The sequence below is a fragment of the Pleurodeles waltl genome, chromosome 11 (genome assembly GCF_031143425.1).
Source record: "Pleurodeles waltl isolate 20211129_DDA chromosome 11, aPleWal1.hap1.20221129, whole genome shotgun sequence".
In the NCBI taxonomy this organism is placed as follows: domain Eukaryota; kingdom Metazoa; phylum Chordata; class Amphibia; order Caudata; family Salamandridae; genus Pleurodeles; species Pleurodeles waltl.
In genome coordinates, this window is record NC_090450.1 from 852,849,442 (window position 1) to 852,863,973 (window position 14,532).

Sequence of the window (14,532 nt, forward strand, 5' to 3'; positions counted from 1 at the left end):
TGTGGGTGTGAGACATTTTTCTGTGATGAAGAGTGCATCAGTCTTGTGATAGGTGATGAGGTCGGCAATGTTTGAATCTTAGAGTAGTACAGAGTGTGCCTTAATGGACGTGCTAGAATGTGTGCTTAGTTGTTTGAGGATGTCTGGTGGTGAGCAGTGTGCATGAGGCTAGGTCTGTGACATCTAGATACGGTGTGACTGTGTAATTGGGGTCGGTCTGAGCCTGTTTTTATTGATGGGTTGTGTGGATTGCCGTGCTAGGCACAGGATTCGATTGGATCTTGTAAGTGGTCACTGTGGATGCAGTGTAGCAGGATTTTTATTAAAAGCCCTTCCAGGCCCAAACGGGTAACCCTCTTGTCTGTGACCGATCTTAAATGGGGACACTGAGGTGGTGGACCCCCACCGAGTACTTCATTGAAGTATGAAGGAGGCTAGTATTTTCATGTTGGAAATGATGATGGCACTTTGAAGGTGGCTGCTGGGAGGTGCGGTGATATTATATAGAGTAATCTGATACCCATTGGGTCTTGTCTGCACTATATAAAACTACAAAATAAAATTAATACATAAACTTAATTGCTTGTGTCGCTAGCCTCACTTGTTAGCTGTGGACAATATACAAACCTCGAGCCCTTTGGGACTAGGTATACACTTTATAAGTGTTTTCAGCAAAATTAAATAAATACAGATAAAACCCTGTAATAAAGTTGAAGTAAAGATAGCCTGAAGAGGGTGCAAACCGATCTCTCGTTACTGATGGGCAGATTCTTAAAAGCATGGGCGACCTCTGGTACCAGTGTATGATTGAGTACCTTCCACACACTTTTGCCTTTGCAGTTCTCTAATTGGCATCAAATGCCATACTGTAATCTCTGCAGAGGGTCCATTCACCAAATTGCATTTTTTTCATAAGCCCTTCCACCTAGGTCATCATTTATTTGTTTCTTAGGACGGTGCCATAAAATCTAGAAACAGTTGATTAGAAGGGATTTCATAGCACGCATCTTTAGCAGACCGTGAAAACCCGGATCACATTTACATCCTGATTGAAATATAATATTTCCATGGTTGGCCAACGTGCATCCTTCATCTTTTCGTGGGGTATTTGTTTGTGCCGTGGTGAGAGCCCTGGCCAATAAAAGCGCATGTCAGCCAAAATCAAATGGAGCCACGGAGGATTCCCCAAGTGCTCAGCCACTTAAAATGTATTTACTTGTGATTTTGTTTGGAGGCTTTTATGTTATAGTCAAACATTCTCTACGAGGTTGCGATTAACTCAAATGCATTAGGAGGTCTGTGTTGTTATTTTGTTCCGCTCAAACTTGCTTCCTCTGAACAGATAAGATATTAATGGACAGAGAGAAAAAATATTTGAGTTGGTTCATATTTAATAGCTTTATCACCTAAAATTCTTAATTGTTACTCTCGAGTGAAGTTTATTTTGCAGTTTGTGTTTAATCCATCAGGTTAGGGTTCACGTGTTTATGCTGTGTGTACATATTCTGTGGTGCGTAAAAGCTAGAGCTTGCTATCCTACAATGAGCTTCAACATCTGGCGCAGCACTCAAGACGTACGCCCAATATGGACATCTAAATAAGATATTTTATTCTAGCTTCATCTTTTTCTTGTCATTTTTTTTTTTTACTTGCGCAATTAGATGACTTTATTCTCATTACACCCTCCCTCCCCTCCCCCCCCACACACACTCTCTCTCTCTCACTCTCTCTCTCACGAACTCTCTCTCTCTCTCTATCTCTCTATCTCTCTCTCGGGGCTCGACTTGATTTATTTATTGCTGCAAATCCGGGACGATATGGCCAGTCCTGGTAGTGAATTCGTTATTTGAAAACATACACTGGTTATATTTGTAAAAAGCCCAAAAGGTCACAAACCGTCAAACGTTCTAGCATCACTGGGCAAATAAGCTTGCCTAGGTGCATCTGTTAACAGCACTACTGCTAATAGCCCTGCAGTTCTGTGCTTCAAGGTAATTCAGGCAAACCTGTCTATTCTGTCCTCTCAACTGTCATTTGAAAGTAAGTCATTCTTGTATTGTGCTGTACCTAGAGCGAACCAAAGGAGTGCCCGGTCAACTGTTGCCTGCCCCGTTCACTACATACCTGCCGTTTGCAGCAGCACATAATCAATCAGACTGCAGAAAGGTAAGACTCGGTGATTGAATTGTACCTCACCCTTCAAGCCCACAATTTTCTAAGTTTAACACACTCACTTAAAACTATTCACTGCCGTGTGCTGGAGTGAATCGCTTGTATAAGCACATATACCTTTTTGGTCTCTTAATACATCCATGCAAACTGACTGTTTTTGGCCCGTGCAGGCCCATACAAGGCGGTGGAACAAACCCCACATCAATATCTGCCTGCAGCTTGAAAGTATAATAAGAAAATGTGGTGCTATTTTCATGATTTAAACAAATTGCTCTGTGTTTATTTGCGTTTCTCAAATTGGCCAACATAAATCCCAGTACACTGACCAAGGAAATGTTTCTTTGACTGTCTTGGAGTCTGTCAATACAGCTATAAGTAGCTTTTTCGGGTGAATGTAGTCAAAATCAATTATGTTATATGAGCGCAGATGAGCAAATCGTGGAAGTATCACTTTGTATGGTGCACTGCTCATTTAATGAGGGGTATAAAATTTGTGACTAGGTGGCACATATAAAAACTATATATTTTCTAATTCTATATGATGTAAGTAACCTAGACATCCCCTTACCCCACCATCCAGTAGAATACTCTGAAGCCAATGTCTGTTAGATGGTTAGCATTGTGTTTCCAAAATCTTGTTATTCTTACAGTCTCCATTTCAAATATAACCATTCCCACTTAATCTAGCCAAAGCATAGATTAAAAAAAGGGAGAGCAGATGTATAAAATCGTATGATGAAGTTTGAGTTCAGGACTGACCAGCTGCTGATCTTGCTTTTTGTTGACCTGGGCTCATACACCACTGAGGGGGAGGCAGATAGAAACAGAACTCATTGAGAGAGTGGAAATGTGGCCTTATGGTCCAACCTGATGCTTTATAGAAATAGACTATAAAGAGCAGGAGCCCAGTAAGAGTGAAATGTCATAAAATGTTGACTCGTCCATTCTACCTGTTTTCCTTCCCTTTCATTCTCTCATATAATTGTTTTCCTCTCCCTAATATTATGTTACCCCTTTTTCTTCCTTGTTACCTGACTGATCTTCTTCGCGATACTGCATTATCACATTATGTACACACTTTAGTAGAGGAAACTCCCTTCAAGGCCAACCATTTTGTATTCAGAGCACCTTAAGCATCACCAGTCTGAGGGGCCTTTTATGGTCCAAGAATAAACCTAAATAAGGCACATTTGTCCAAAACCAAACCCAGAACATAGCCTGAATGAGGTAGAACGAAGGCTGTATTAAACATTTTACACTTCTAACACTAGTGCCAATAAGGCCATCCCAAAAGGGTGCCAAATGCCTGTTCCCTGCAGTGCAAACATCAAGGTTTAGTGGACTTTGAACAAAAATCGTTTTTTACCAACTTCCTATTTCTAAACAACCAAGTGAACCTATTTTTATGAAGTTTAAACTTGCAGTGTGTATTTCATTAAAAAAACAAAAACAAAAAAAAAAGATTCTCACGAAGTGCCTAAAACACAAAATGTAACTGAAATTGATGATTGACTGGAATTTTCTGCCAATAAGTTAAATTGGGAACAGTTTACCTTTCTGCTTCGAGTGGTCAGAAAGACCGTTCTGTGAAAATGTCATGTCGATCTTCTTAGGCCTTGCCTCCCAGACAGGGCAAGCTGTCAGGTTGCAAAAGACATAGGGGGTCATTATGACCCTGGCGGAAGGCGGAGAACCGGCGGTAAGAGCGCTAACAGGCTGGTGGTCTTACTTTGTGGAATTATGACCATGGCGGTTACCGCCATGGTCATCCGCCGGTTCTCCGTTCCGCCCACCAGGGCGGAGAAGACCGCTGGGCTTGAGACCTGGGTCTCCAGCCCGGCGGCCGTCACTAGACCACCGGCGGTATTTGGACCCGGCTTACCACCGTGGATTTCCAGCGGTTTGAACCGCCATGAAATCCATGACGGTAAGCACTATCAGTGCCAGGGAATTCCTTCCCTGACACTGATAGGAGTCTCCACCACCCCTGCCACTCCCCAAAGGTGGCAGGGACCCCCTTCCCACCCCAACCCCCAACATCACAACACCCATACCCACACTACAAGCACGCAGGCACCACCTACACACTTACACGCACACATGCCAACATACATGCCTACATCCACACACACCCACGCACAACCACATTCAAACATACACGCACACATCCATAAAGACATACCCACAAAGACATACCCACAGACATACACACACTCATTCCCACACACACAACACCCCCGCAAGCATATACGCACTCACACACCGCCTCTACATTCACACACGCACACCTCCATGCACCCACACAACACACACCTACCCACTCCCCTCCCCTCACGGACGATCGACTTACCTGGTCCGACGATCCTCCGGGAGGGGACGGGAGCCATGGGGGCAGCTCTGCTGACACCACACCGCCAACAGAACACCGCCACAGCGAATCACAGGACGTGATTCGCTGGGCGGTGTTCTGTTGGCGTGGTGCTGGAGGTGGAGCAACCTCCACTTCCCCGCCTCCCGCCAGTATGGCTGTCGGCGGCTCTCCGTCCGCAAACCGCCACCACTGGTGGTCTTCCGCACGGCGGTCCCTCGGCGGTCTTCAAAAAAGACCGCTGAGGTCAAAATGACCCCCATATTGTCTTCTCATTCGTGTGCTTCTTTTTTGGATGGCTTTCGTTCTTTTATCCTGTGTTTTCCCCTCCCTTGAAGCATAGCCTCTTTACTATCTCTGACTGTCTGGCTTCTGTGCTTTCAGTGCTTGCTTTTATGAAACAACTTTTTTCTTTAGTTTAAGCACTCCATCAGAATACATGTGTTTTCCTGCTGTCTTCCTTGTGTGGCTCTCTACCCTCTTCCACTTTGCCATCTCTGGTCCAAGTGCTTCTCACTCCACCTTGCTCCCCACACTTGTACTCAGTTTATGCTCTCATTTTCCACTTATGCCACCTTGCGCTTAAAGTTGCTCCCTTTCACCCATTTTTTGTCCCTCGTGTTGTTTCCCACTGCCCAGTTGTATTATTTCTCCTGCAGCCCACAGTACTGCTTCTTCCCCTTGTGGATGCCATGTGGCTACTTCCCCTTCTCCTGCAAGCCACTTATCGGCTATATTATTTATTTACTTTAAGTGCTTTTTATGCTATGTTTTAAAAGAGCCCTTTCTTGATTATTTTTTTAAATTTTATTTGTTATTTAGCGACAAATCTCAAATCAGTAAATAAAAAAATAAAAAAGCATAGGGCCTTTTGTTGACCCAGCAATCGTGTTTAACCCATCCACATACCTACAAAATAATGCAAAGGCTGGGCCATTGTGTCCTCTTTTTTTTTTTTTTTTTTTTTTTTAATAGCCATGCTGTACAGCAACCTCAGTGCTGAAAATTGTGGCTGAAAAATATTGGCAAAGCCAATAGGTCTTATGAGCGAGACCTGTTGCCGTTGTCAATGCCTTTTTTTTAACATTATACTCAATTGGTATTGTCTGAAATAACTTTTGAAGACTCTTTTTGAGCAAACTATCAACCTGGGTCCCCATCTAATTTGCAAATCCTCATTTTCATATTTCTTGTGCTGTTGTAGAGTCGCAATTTCCTGCTGCTGTATTTTCATTCTTTTTGTAGTACTGACTTGGGTTCCTTTCTTTCTGGTCCATTGTACATGAATCTGGAGACTGCTCCCACTTTTTCTCTTCAGTTGACTCTTTTAATTCTTCAATGTTTCTTCTTTCCAGTGTGCCAAGGAACTATATTGGCTGTTAAAACTACAGTGTTTAACAACGGTTGCAAACAAATGTCCTTGACAGACCCCCACAAAGAATGCCTGTGGTCTTTGAGTTCAGGCATGAATCGAAAGTCCTGCGAGGAGGGTGTTCTTATGAAACCGAAGGCAATCTGGGAACAAGTAGCAAAGTTGTGCATCACTGAACACTAAAATAAGTCTCAACACCTTTCTCAATTTAGAGCACGGACTTGTTCCTCTCTTTTGGGGCTGTTCCTGCAACAGGTTCCCGTTGCAAACCAAGTCTTCTGGTATGTCAAAGCTGAGGCACAAGAACTCCAAGCAGAACCTGCCTAGTCTTACCTCTGTCTGCCAGAGGCGTCACAAGGACAGTAGGGTGCCTCTCGATCGTAGTCCTTGCCCCAGTCAAAGAGCGGATTCTGCAATTGATCCTAATGCACCCCCAGTTTCTGAGGCCATTGGCAAAGTCTCAACAGCTTGATGCCTTTAAAGGGGTCATGTTGCAATGTTTTGGCCTTATTGTGGCTCTCTCTAGCATGCATTTGGTCTCCTAGGATCCACAGAGGCCTTCAGTTGGGCTACCACCAGTGGGGTCTGCTGTTGGTCTGATCTGTGACTCCTGAATCTGTATTGGGTTCTGCTCTGAAATTGAAGCCGACTTACAATTGGGCACCAAAATCCACTCTGGTCCCTTTGGCATTGATGCCATAGGAATCCCTTGTCCCAATAGTTCTGTCCAACTCCAAGCTGAATTCCACTCGATCCTGAACGAGGACACACCCCATATCTACACACCTGGCCCCAGTTGAGTCTCTGACTCGGACAGAACCATGTCTTTTCTTCAAAGCTGCATCCTGACACTCGAACAGCTTTTTAGTTTTAACTCCGCACAGTCATCTAGCTTTCGAAGATAACAGTGGAGATGATAGGAACAGTTTCCCCCCACCATGTGCATGACAACCTATACATGAATTTGCAGGAAGCACGTCGGTTGGGCATACCTGGGACTTTGGGCTGTGTTTGTCCCCTTGACCTTCAAAGGAAGAGTGCTTCTTTTGCTTTGATGATGAGACCTACAACGGTTTAGACTTAACAGACTTCCCAGTTTGCAAAATGTCTGACATATTAACAGATGTTTTGTAACCTGGACACCCTTCTTCGGAGCCCTTACTATCATTCAATGAAGCCCTGTCTACCACCTTAATGTGGACCTGGTCAAAGCCTTGCTCCCATCCACGGGTAAATAGGCAGGTTGGCAGATCCCATAGACTGTCTCCAGGCAACCCTGATGTCTTGACGCACAGAATTCTATATCAAAGTCTGGTGGTTCAGACTTTCACCAACAGGGTGAACCCAATTCATCCCCAAAGACGAGTCCTCCCACCAGACAGAGAATCAAAGAGAATCGAACCATTCAGGAAGCAGATGTGTCCATCGGCCAGCTTAGCTGTCCAGTCAGTCAATGTGATATGGTCGGCGAAATCTTGCTGGCAGTCCATGAGGAAATTCAAGCCAGCCTGGCTCATACCATCCCAGATTGATCAAGGAAAGGTAAATACATCATTCACTCTGAACTGGACAGAACTGAGTACCTGGGCAGAACAGTCTGCACTGGTGTGGTGCATCTACATGTGGATGACATCCATGACTTCTTTTGGGATGTACAGCTCTTACTGGCAAACATGCTGTTCAACGTCTGTTGCCTGTTTGGCTAGAGACTGATTGCTTATTGGATCACCTCAAAGAAAGGTGGACTACGAAACATTGCTTAGGTCCTTCTACCCCTGCGAAACAACATGCTGAACAGCTGCACCCTTCTAAGGCTATTTCTGAGGTTCGGCATACTGTCAAAACCAAGGCCCACCACCTTTGCAAATGGGCACCCCACCCCTTTCTGGGGTCGGAGTAGGGATCAAGCAAACAGTGTTCAGATTACCAGGGACAACAAACCTCCCAGCCTCTGTAGCATCAGCCGCCAAAGCTCTTTAGTTTGCACCTTGTGGCATACAGCCTCCCCATGGAAGGCAGTATCGGACATTTCCTCAGGATGGAAAAATAGAACGTCTGACAGGTGTGTCCTTCAGATAGTTCAATGAGGCTATGCATTGCATTACATTTCCTTTCCGACCCACTGCTTCTTCCAATCACCTCAGAGCATCTTTCAGAGAAGTTCCTATCCATCTTCTTTCAAGAGGTGCAGGTTCTTTGGGCCAAAGGAGCCATAGTGTGTGTTCTGGCCCTGGAAAGAGGACAGGCTCTTAGTGTTTGTTTGTGCTGAAGAAGGACAGAGACCTTCGTTCTGTTTTAGATCTCTGCTCGTTGAAGCCTTCTGGTGGAAGGACAAATTCAAGATGCTCAATTTGCGCAGGTCTGTCTGCCCTGGATCCAGGGACTGGATGGTTGGAGGGTTCCTACTTCCATATACAAGTCTGGCATTGCTTCAGGTGCTACTTGCAGTTCAGGGTAGGCCAGGATAATTTTCAATTTGCCGTGCCCCTCAGAGGTTCATACAAATGATGGCAGTGGTCACAGTGCATCTTTGGATTTGGGGATTCCGGTTTTGCCCTACCTCAACAACTGGCTGTTGAATATGGACTCACCCTGCCATTCATAGATCACCTCCAGACTATGGCAATCCTCCTGACTTAAGGGGAGTTCACTATCAACGTGTCAGTCACCCCTGACTCCTTGGCAGTTTCAGTAGTGCTATTCTGGATGTGCTGCTGTTTTGGGACTTCCTTCCTGTCACAGCTAGTCCAGAATATTTGGGCCACGATCCTGATGTTTTGGCTCAGTCCTGGGTCCCTGTGAGCATGACTGATACTTCCTTCCTGGCTACTTGCATCCTGCTAGTCAGCTATGCCAGGAGGCATGTTTGGGCTCTGCAGTGAAACCTGAAGTCTGTTTGCACAGGACCAGTCAGATCATGTCGGACTCCATCCGGGTGTAAGAGGAGATTGTAAAAAGATCTGCAGTGGTGGCTGATCTACTGCAATTAGACCAGCAGCAGATTCTTAACCCAGCGCACCCAGAGCTGATGATGGTGAAAGATGCGTCATTGTTGGGATTCAGCGGTTGTCTGGGCGAGGCAGAAATCCAGGGACTCTGGTCTCTAGTGGAGACCTGCCTCCACATTAGCCTGTTGAAATTGCAGGCTTTCGCCTAACGCTGACAATCTCTTCTGCTCATCCAAGGAAGACTCTCTTTTTCACAGACCACGCCACTGCCAGGCATGGGTGTGGTCCTGGATCTTGTACCAAGAGGCATTTCATCTCAATGACTGACTGGAGCATTAGGGCATTTCCCTGGCTAGGAACTTCCCAGTGCTATCTTTGAACACAAGGGTGGATGAACTCAGCCGACAGTGCCTAGTGGATCCATGAATGTCCAATACATCTTGATGTGACCCAGGACGTCTTACAGCAGTGTGATGAATCTTGGTTTGATAATTTTTTCCACTGTTCTGAAGTGTCAACATTTTAGTGTACTGTAGCTGTTAAAAATGCTTTTTCTCTCAGACTCATTCCAGATAGTCTGGAGCATGGGAATCCTATGTCCCTTCCTCCACTGCCTCTCCTGCCCCGAGTTATGCAATCAATCAGGAATGATCAAACCCAAGTCATCTGAGTGGCTGCAGACTAGGCAATGAGCGTGTGGTATCTGGAACATCTAACCATGAGAAGCTATTCACCGATCAGGTTGCTGCTTTGAGAGGATCTCCTGTCGCAGCACCTGCAACGGGTCCTGCACCCCGACCTGTGCAATCTGCAACTCCATGCATAGCAAGAGCAGTGGACTGCATTTGACCTTCCTCCTTGCTGTCAGGCATCCCTCTACAAAGCTCATCCATGCCAGGTGCTGCAACAAGTTTGTGATCTGGTGTTGCACCTGCAGTAGGGACACTTTACAGGCCAAACTGTCTGTTTTATTAGTTTTATCATTGGCCCAGCAATGACTTGAAGTGGACACCATTGAAGGTTTTTTGTTGGACCTTTCATCTTTGTTCAAATTGCCTGCTGTGGTGTGGTTTATAAAAGGTTTGACATGTTTCCTTCCAAGCCCTTGGTGATGCAACTTGGTCCTCACTTTCCTCAACCGATACATAGTTGTCATCTAATGACTCTCTTTTTTGTTTTCTTGGTTACAATAACTTTTGTTTGTTGTGTGAGTGAACTCCAGTCTCCTTCTGTGCAGTCACATTACACTACCTTTTTCCCCAGATAAAGTTGTGCTGAGGACCAGTACGGCCTCTTTCTAAAAAATGTGTGACTCTTTTTCACATTGGACAGTCCATCAGTGTCCCAACGTTCTTTGCTTTGCCTCATCCCTCAAAAGAGGAGAGATTCCATAGGCTGGTTGCTAACAGTGCCTCGTGCTTTTAAGTCCTTTGTACCAAAAACTATCAGGTGGATGATTTGCTTTTTGTGGATTGCTCTGGGACAGAGAAAGGGAAGGCAATGCAGAAAGGACTGTCACTGGGATGTGAAAGGGCTGGCTCTGCTACTGTTTACTTACCTAAGAAGAGGCCAGGCATTCACGCCTTGGATCGTCCCACCACCAAGTAGTCCAGGAAAAAAACAAAGGCCTAAGATTAGATGAACACGAAGGCGAGGGATGGGGAGGGGAGGGAAGAAGAGGAACCAACAGGAGGAGAAAGAGGGTGGAAACCTGAAGTTAAAAGGCAACAGAGAAACGCTGAGGGTAGAAGAGGAGGAGATTGAACGAAAGGGAGGAACATTGAGTGCAGAGAGGGGAACCAAAGCAGAGGAGGGTTTCAGAGTGAGGAAGAGACTCCGAACAAGGAAGAGACTGGGACCAAGGAGGAGACACAAGGCTAGCACTAAATGAGCTTGGTGGAGGAGAAACCATGAGGCCTCCAAGAACGATAACATGGTCGGAGGACTGGCAGTCACCACTGACCAATGTTGACTATCCTGCCACACCTCAGAGTTGTGGCAGCCCGGATGAATACCCAAGGCCCAAAGAAAGGGGATTCTTCTAACCGATGTACGTACTCCCTACCTGTTTACTTTATGTTCTGTGCTGGTGGCACTCTTATGTGTTAATACTTCACCATGTGTGATTTTTTATTTTTAGACACACCGGGTGGCTTGGATACCTCACAGACGCCAGAGTGTTCATGACTTAAAGGAGAGGGAGGAAGGGCTAAGAGGCCTTAAAGGAGAGTCCCACTAAGTACTCAAATTATAGAACCCTATTTATTTTCTATTCTCTCGCTCTCGACTGGTGTCCACTTCTGGTTTCAAGCCAAAACTACTCACTAAGAGAATAATAAATAGAAAGATACTATTTTAACTATTGTTTATACTTCATGTATTTACTGGGCATTCCTTTATTTCAATGGTTGTCGGTGGCGCCAACCACTCTGACCTAGAGGGAGAAGAAAAGAGATCACTGAAGGATTGACAGATCCAAAGACCCATCCCACCATATCCTGTTAGAATGTTTTCAGGACTTTGGTTGGATCAACTCTCCTCTTCGACATCATGACTTTGGTTTTTTTTATTTATTCCACAGTATTCTTTAAGTTCAAAATCTCCAATAGACTGCCACCATTTGTAAACAAGAACTACCTGTGAAGATCAGAGGAAACTGAAGCAGTTGTTGCTATAATGGCGGAGGGCCAACAAAAACTAGAGAAGGCCTTGGAGACAGAATCATATGTGAGGAGAAGATCCTGATTTTCTTCGTTAATAATTTTGACTGTATAACCTATGCAGCAGCTTGGCCGATTGATTGTTGAAGCCAGTATTTGGGACCATTATTGACAGGATAATTACGACCCACGTTTTCAGCAGCTAACCCCCCCCCCCCCCCAGGCAAATTCTCCTGATTAGGAAATCAAGAAGTGTTTTAGAACGTTTAGATGTGGATGAAGTGAATTAACATAACTAGATTGAGACAGATGAGGGAGGACCTAATTAGACACCCCATGTCTTGTTCTGTAGGGTAAAAAACATGGCAGACCGGTGGCTAAAGCCTGTCATCACTACAAAAGAAGAGAAGTTTGACAAGATTTATCAAGAGCAATTTTTAATTCCTTGCACTCTCCCTTCTAGAGATGGGTCAGACAGCATAGTAAACTAACTCTGGAATCGGCTGTGGAGATTGTGGGTGCCTTCAGTAGGGCACAAGAGAATAAAGGGGATGGGAAGACAGTGGAATGAAAGGTAGATGACTTATACCTGAGCGAGGATCAAAACCTGGCATTGCCAAGAAATCAGAAGGAACCCCTGCAAGTCAGGGTGGGAGACAAGTGCATATCCCAGCTGGACGTGCACAGTGTTTCCTTTGTGGAGGTTTTGGACATATTGCTAGATATTAGCCCCAAAAGCCAGAACCTATGGAGATAGGGATGTCTTGATCTGTAAGACAGGCCAGTTTGGACCAGGAAACTTATAATTGTTCCCGGAACACCAGTTAAGACCCTCTTAAACACTGAGTGCCAGCAAACCATAATGAGGTCCCAGGTCCTACCGAGAGAGTTCATAGCCCCTCTCCCAAAACACATACACACTTCCATGGGCAGAGTAACCAACATTCAGTGTGTACATGAGAATAAGACAAGAGCATCCTGTGGTACAAATAGACATACAGAAAAATAAAGAACCTCCTGTTACGTTGCAAGTAGGACTAATCTTGAAATTAACTGTATTACTCCTAGTAAGCACCGACTATACAAAACTAGAATAACTAGTGCAAAACTTATGGATACACTGGAAGGCACAGTTAGACAAAAATAGTCCAGAAACCAAATAGAGCCTTGCATGTTTCCAGTAGTTTACCAGTGCGCTTGAAGAGGGCTAAACACCGGAAAAGACATGCCTTATGCATGCCTTTCACGAATTAAAACAAGCAGATTTTAAAAGGCAAGCCCACGAACCAATGAAAGTGACTGAGGTAAAATGCGTGTGGTTAAAATCCCCCTAAAGAGAGATTAGAAGAGGGACAGAGTGCTTTGCGCGTGTCCCTAAAAAACACAGACGAAAAGATAAATACAGATACACAGCAAACTTATCCAGATGAGGGGATGTGTGTAACAGGTAGGAACTTCAGATTTCCAAGAAGGATGGGCTAGGGCATCAGAAGAGGAAGACATGCAGGTGGTGGATCCTCAGTTTTTAAAAGCCATGAGCTCTTATATTGAAAATACGGGAGGTCTCAACCAGTGCAACTTCAGGTCCCCAAACCCTTTAGGAAAAAAGTCCAATCTGTCATAGCCATCTGGTAGAAGGACACTTAGAATATGAAAAAAAAGGAGAAAGTGAATTTTTAATAATTTCTATAGACTGATAAGGAAATATTGTAGTGGATGTGCTATATAAATAGTCGATATCAGCCTTCAGAGGCACCAAGGCACCTTTGTATCCCTTGCCTATTATCAATGAATCATTTTCCAGGGTAGGAATGGATATTATGGAACCTTTGACACACTCCCACAAGAGGTATTGTTTTGTTCTTGTTGTGGTTGATTACGCAAGCAGGTATCAAGAGGCTATATTACTACCTCAAGCCAGCACAACCTAGATAGCTGTGGCTGAAGTATTTTCTAGAGTTTGGTTTCCAAAGGAAACACTCGCAGATAACAGAAGTCCCTTCACTTCCAAACTTTTGAAGCAGGTGGGTGAGCAGTTAGGTATCCAATAAATAAAGACCACCTACCTCCCACCAACCTATGGGTTGGAGGAACAGAACAAGCCACTCTAAAAAAAATAAACTACATTTTTTTTTTTTTTATTATTTTTTTTTTTACTAGAAATGGAAGTGAAAAAGTGGGACCAGATGCTCCCAGTTGCATTTTTTGTTCAACTCCTGCATTCACTGGACAAAATATGCCTGAATGTTAGAAATGGGGTCTTTGGTTGACAGTCAGGTTACCCCCTGTTCAAGCAAGGACCCTCACTCTAGTCAGGGTAAAAGAGAATCACTCTCAGCTAACCTCTGCTTGCCCCCTTGGTAGCTTGGCACAAGCAGTAGGCTTAACTTCAGAGTGCTAGGTGTAAAGTATTTGTACCAACACACACAGTAACTTAATGAAAACTCTACAGAATGACACAACACAGGTTTAGAAAAATAGAGAATATTTATCTAAACCAAACGAGACCAAAACTACAAAAATACACAGGTCAAGTTATCAATTAAAAAGCAAAAAGAGTCTTGTAGCTTAAACACACACTAACACTGTTAGCGTGAAAATGTACCTTGGGTGCATCAAAAATAACCCCACAGGGGCGAGTGAGACCTTGCGTCATTTCTCCTTTCGTCGGGTCAAGGTGTGCAGTTTCTTCGCTCCACAGGAGAGTGATGCATCAATCCGGTCAGCACTCGGGTCCGGGCAGGCCTTGCTTTGTTTTTTGTTTTTTTGTTTTTTTGTGTTAGTTTTTTTATTATTATTTCATATCATTGAACAGGTATACAGAACAGACAGAATCCCACTTTTTAGGGGGTATACAATCTTTACAGTATATGGTCACTGTTTATGAACACGCCAAATGAAAAAACACTTGAAATCACTATTAATATTTAAATTTGAGAGCCTGTATTGTTAGCATAGAGGTCTCATGTCAGTAAATCTAGAAGATATAAGAATCAGTGGGGTTTTCAAGTC

At 44.3% G+C, this 14,532-nt stretch overlaps 1 protein-coding gene across 5 annotated transcripts in view; it reads left to right on the top strand.

Moving 5' to 3' along the window:
• Nucleotides 1–14,532, top strand: part of TPST2 (tyrosylprotein sulfotransferase 2) — a 207,327-nt gene that overhangs the window by 43,409 nt on the left and 149,386 nt on the right. Inside the window, exon 2 of one of the 5 annotated variants that reach the window (XM_069214686.1) lies at nt 2,072–2,166. The exons of the other annotated variants lie outside the window; for them this stretch is intronic. The gene's annotated coding sequence lies outside the window, so the exon portion shown is untranslated. The remainder of the gene's footprint in view (nt 1–2,071; nt 2,167–14,532) is intronic. 5 annotated transcript variants of the gene reach the window in all.